The following is a 6,472-nucleotide window of genomic DNA, read 5'->3' on the forward strand; positions in this document are numbered from 1 at the left end:
TGTGTCAAGCCGTCTGTGCTTATCGTGCAACTCCTCGCTCCACAGCTGGTGGGTGTCCTGCCACCTTGTTATTTGGGAGAGCTATTGGAACCAACTGCCACAGTGGATAGTAGATCGATCCTTGACTGCTGATAAGGTTTGTTTCACCAACACCTCTAGAAAGTGCAAAGTGAAAACCTTATTCTGTTTAAGATAAGTTGTTCAGCAACGAGAAATCTCGAAAATTAATTGATCAGCCACCAAATAATTTGTGTCTATGAAGTGACAACTGTTGGTTGCATTAAATCAATGATCTGTATGCATTTTGCACATTTAGGCACATCAGCACTTTATTCTTAGCGAAAGGTAATAGACTGAGGCAAAGATGGTCGTATATGTAGAGGTCCTACGTTGAATAATGTGGCCAGTGTTGACAATGGTTGTAATTGGGAAAACATTTGGATTCATTATTTGTAAACAATGGTTGAAGTTGGAACACAAACATTTATTTTTTTTAATTATTTTTTTTTAGATGTATGCACTGAATTTGATTGTTGTAAGTTAGATTTGGAAGTTTTAATTGCAGAATTGTATAAGATATTTATTATGCTATATGAGATGATTCATTTTTTAAATTGTAATCATTGATTATTACAATAAACATTTTTACTTACTACTACAAGAGGGAGGAGAGAGGCTGCAGAAGAATGACCTCAGGTTCTTGAAAGGTTGGTAATGCTGGTGGATGCTGGAAAGATATTCCAGTGCCCTGCAATAAAATTATATATTGACTAGGCACAATGTTTTTATCTGAGGCATTTCTTAGACATGAAGTCAGTGTAAAGTCTTGAGGGCAAGCAATATGTGATTATAATGCCTCTGGCAACCTGGTATTATACCCTTAGGAGTTTGATAAGTTTTGAAGTGCAGTTGAAATGGCATTGCAAGAGTCCCTACACAAATCAAAGCTATTTTCAAAGGCAGGGTCAGCAGAGGAAGGATTTCATGTGCTTGTCATCAGAGGAGGAAAGCATTTTTGATGGGCAAGTTAACTTGTGGAGTCAAACAGATTCCACTATCAAAGTAAACTCCTACTTTATATGTCTATTGTAGCACTGTTGGGGGAGCGCTCATAGAGCCATATCAAAACAAGTCAAGGGTTATGGATTCACTTGACCCAAGAGCTCTGGCCGTTGAGACATATCTAGGTAAACTGCATCCAGTGCTGGAAATGTTTCAGCCAGTTGGCCTCTCCAGAGAAAGTCTCCAGATCCTTGCTTTAATATTAAGATAGATCTGGGTGTCATCTCCATACAAGTGTAAATTAGGATCATATCGATGGTTGTACTCCTAAATATCTCATTCATACATACCAACCTGCAAAAATATCAAAGTAATAGTTTAAACTTTGAATAACTACTTTTGATTCTTAATATTGAAATGACAAAATGTCATATCACCACCCCTGCACCAAGGGATGCCCTTGTAGAGATAGAAAGGGCGGCTAAGAGATTCGGCCAATTCTCAGGGTATTTACAAATCAGGGAGAAAACCTAAGTCATTGTTCGCAAAGAGGACCTACTCCTGGATGAGAAGGTCATTAAAGAGGCACCCTACATTGGAGTAGTTATCACCTCTGATGTCGGGAAAATCGTGGTGGCCAATCTCACTCCGATAATTCAGAAGGCTAAAGTGGATTTTGGAAGATGGAACAACCTGAGGCTGTCCCTAATTGGGAGGAGTAATCTAATTAAAATGGTCTTTCTTCACAAAATCCTCTATCTTTTTCTGGCTATCCCTCATGAGTTGGGTTCCAAATACTCGATGGAATGCTGACCAGATTTTTGTGTTCATATGCGAATCCTCGGTGTGCTCTCAAATTCATGACTTTACTCAAGGATCATGGAGGTCTGGCTGGTCCCAACCTCAAATTGTATTAGTGGGCTGTCGAACTGCTGCACGAAACGGTTGGACGTTACTTAGATTACGTTACTTAGATTACCATCTACAACCTTTGGTACAGTCCTGGGAGACATACATTAAGGATACCACAGATTGCTTGTTGAAACTAGAATCTGTCAAACATCTTTTTGATGAAGACTGTTGGCTGTGCACCATAGACGTGGTTGCGCTTTATACATCCATTGCTCACAACGAGGGACTTGAAGCGGTAGAGTGGAGACTACTACAATCCACCATGTCTAAAGACAAATGTATTTTTCTTTTGGAACTATTACACTTTTCATTATATCACAGTTATTTTTCCTGGCAAGAGAAATATTATTTACAGATTACGGGCACATCAATGGGTTTTCCCGGAGCCCCATCATACGCGAATACATTCATGGCTTATTTTGAACACCAACACATACTGCAAAATCCTATATGGCGTACCAATGCGGCCATTTTCCTTCGATACATTGACGATATACTAATCATATGGAAAGGTTCAAAGGATCTTCTCGAGCAAAGCATAGCTGCATTGAATCTCTGTAACCCAAGGATTCAATTTACTCATGAAATTCAATCAGAAAGCATTCATTTCCTTGACATTGAGATTCACAAATCCAAGAATGGATTAGTCACCACTGTGTACCGGAAGACTACTGATGTGAACAACACTTTACATTTCCGGAGTGCACACCCATACTCCTTAAAAAAACATTTGCCCGCGTCACAATTGACAAGAATCAAAAGAATAACCTCGGATGTTCAACAGTGTGAAACTGACATAAAGAACCAACTAGAAAAATACAGAGAACGTGGTTACCCTGACGATATACTCATGGAAGCAGAACAGAAAGTCGCTTCAAAAAAACGTGAAGAACTGTTGTCCACCACCATGAAGAATTCAGCTAAACGGGAAGTGTTTGTACTTAAATTTTCAGCCCAAGCAACCCAAATTAAATCTATCATTCGTAAGCGTTGGGACATAATTGAACTGGAGGCAGACTTTTCCGGACTATTACAGGAACCACCTATTTTTGCTCACACTCGTTCAAAAAACCTGAGGGAGCTCCTGAAAACACGACTACACATCAAAGGCCTACAGCACTCAGGCATGAAAAAATGCCACAACTGTGGCCAATGTGGCAATGTAATCACTGGCAATAGTTTCACACATCCCCGCACAGGTCAAAAAATCCCACTCCACCATTCATCTGATTGCAATACAGATGGGGTAATTTATGCCATTAAATATCCATGTGGACTGGTATATGTTGGCAGAACCAGTCGTAAAATCAAAACCAGAATAATAGAGCACAATAGCAGAATCCGCAATAAAAACATGAGTTCCTCCTTAGCAGCACATTGGGTTCAAGCAACACACACAATCCCCCAATTAAGATTCACTATTCTTGAACGCATCCATATATCCACTAGTATCGAGGTAAACACTGTTTTAGCATGTAGAGAGACACTCTGGATCAAGGTTTTGGGAACTGTGATCCCAGGAGGTCTTAACGATCATTATGAATTGTTATGCTTTGTCTAATACAAAACATTGATTGCGCGATTTTTCATCACTAGTCCTTGAATATTGTAAAGGATTTGCACTCATCAATTTTTTCTTAGCACTCAATCTTTTCCTTAGCACTTTTTTGACCATGTATTTTTAGTCACGTTTTCTCCTATTGTTTTACACATCTTCATTACACTCCGGTCTTTCCGTTTTTTCTTGATTCACCATTAATCTTTATTAGCAGCAACACTCTGGCTTTACATTGAGAGTAGCACAGACAGGGACGACTTCTTCACACTGAGAGAGTCTGTTTTCCATTTTCATACCCAGCAAGTGTTTAACAGAACTCTCCGCCCACTGGTTACACGCAACGTCACCTACGGGGTCTTACAGGATTTCCTCATGGAATTTCAAGGCACTTTACTAAATAGGTGAGACGTGGGATTTCGTGTGATTCGAGTCTTCAACACTTGAAAATTATAGACACCCAAGACAGTGACATACTTTCATTATAGTTTCAGAGTACGGGCGGCGTGCCGTCTTAGCTTGTAGACACGGCTTCAAAATCGCCACTTGTTGTTTGCAACCGGTAAGCCAAGATTTGACATCACTCTTTCACGGTTCATAATGATTTTTTTGATATTAGCTTGGAGTTTCTTGGATGTTTAAGACAATGTTTAATTCACAGACTCATACCCGACAGTTGAGCTCCTAATCTCGCTTCAACTGGTAAGCAGACACCTTAATTAGAACGACTTTTGGCAGCATGTATTTCACGGCTTATTGAACACTCTCATTTGCATGGACTTTTTACTGAGACATACGGTGGTTATTTCACGGTTCTCTAAGTGTTGATGATCTTTTTTTACACAAAGGCACTTTCCTCCACTCGAGGATACCCTAGAGCACTTCATCATTCATCTGTTTTTCACACATGAGTACGACTGGGTTTATTGAAAACTGTTGAATACACTTTTGTCTTTCAGCTGGGACTTTTGGGTCTTTCCGAGTGCAAATCCTATTGATTAACTATATAAAACTGCAATTTTTTTTTTCTGGTTACTTATGAGATTTCTTATTGTTGTTGTAGCTCTGGAAGACGATCTCTTTGAAAGGATTATATGTATTCAAGTGATTTATGAGACTTACATTCCCTGAAGAAGGGTTCTGTAAAACCCGAAATGCATTGGGATTGTCCTTCATTTTCATGTGTTTTGATTTTGAAGTAACACACAAAAACGAAATTGGTTATATGGATTATGTGATGTATAACATATTCATGCGTTATGTTTGAGTAAAAAAACATACAACCCAGACACTAAGTTTCGGTTGTTCTATATTAACATCTGTTGATTATCATTTTGAAATTGTTTAAATTTTTATGTACTCGTTTGATTCTAAAAATACCTAAAATACGGAGAAATTGTGATTAATCAGATTGACATTTATTGAGACCCTCGTGTCCAAGCGGTGCTTCACGCAGGTCAGGGTTTTTCCTTGACCTTTTACACAACATTCATATTACACAGGGATGCAAGCTCACATCTCATACGTGTACGCACGCTAAAAAAATGATTTCTAGTTCACTTTAATTCTTTGGACATTTCCTGAGAGAAGACGTATACACAGGTGTGCAGGCTCACTCAACCCCTTTTATTATTCATATTTGAGCCTTTTAGTGATCCAGCACCCACAGCATCATGTCCTGGAAAGACATATCAGACTTAACTACCAACCAAGCAGAAACTAAAGCCTATTCCACGGAAGAAACCACATCCATTTATTCTTTAATTAAAGAAACCCGTACCTTCAGTTCCTCTTCTGGAACTACTACGCAACAACTACGACAATTGGAATATCTGATGAGGAAAGAAATCAATCAATGTCTCCACGCTACCACACTCATTGAATACCATAAAGTTAAAAGGATTCCAAGAGGTTTAAGGATTGCGTTAAGACCCATGCTGTTCAAATACAACAAAGCCTTCATGTCAAGGTGGTATGCGATCTTGAATAAGTGTTCTTTGGACCTGATTCTGTTAATTGTTGAGGAAATATCGACTATTTTACAGGACCTGGAGAACGAAATCAACACTCTCAAGGACGAAATCACACAAAGAATGGAACAAGAAGATTGGGAGAAGACTTTAGAGGATATCAACAAGAAACTGGACACGCATGCACAAGAAGTACATGAACGCAAAACCAGGAAATTCAAGAGAGACACAATTGACTATAAACTCGATGAGGTGTATTCATGGGCTGAAGCGTATGCCCAAAAACGCCCATACAAAAGACCTGGAACCACCTCCTCAGAAGAAAGTTTAGTCACAGAACAGGATTTATCTCTCCAACGACCCACAGTGGGATCAAACACTCAATCTAGCAGCACAATTGGAGAAACCGCATCTACTTCTACTTCTAAACCTTCTTTTTTAGCCGAAGGACTAGCGTCCAAATCACCTCCGGACAAAACCGATGGAACCAGAGACAACGCATCCGTCGGGGAAAAATCAAAAAAACCCTCCGACACAGGCAGGCCTCAGAGGACAACAAAGAAAACAATTCCCTAGTTGTGAACATTTCGCATAAATCACTTAACAAAGAAGAATTGAATGTTTTAAATAAAGGTACATTGTTTGTTCCTACATATACTTCTAACCACTTGGAAACAGAAATATCTTTCTTCAAATTTATGCGAAAATTAAGATTAAGATGTTTTTTTTCACTCAATACCTCGAGTGAAGAAAGCAACTTAAACGCTCAACCCTTTCGACCCAAAAGCAAGTTCATGTCTCCTCTGTCTCACAAATCTTTAGATATTTTTGAGACCTTGGTAAAAAAGGACCTGGAAAACATCAAATATACCAAACCACGATGTTCCAATTTATCTCCTAAAGAACTATGGATTCTAAACACTTTGAGACAAGACAAAACTCTCACATTTTTACCAGCTGACAAAGGAGGAGCCCTAGTGGTCCTGGATACAGACTACTATGTAACTAGCGTCAATGAACACGTGAAGAACAC

This window comes from Triturus cristatus, chromosome 3_2 (genome assembly GCF_964204655.1).
Source record: "Triturus cristatus chromosome 3_2, aTriCri1.1, whole genome shotgun sequence".
Lineage (NCBI taxonomy): Eukaryota > Metazoa > Chordata > Amphibia > Caudata > Salamandridae > Triturus > Triturus cristatus.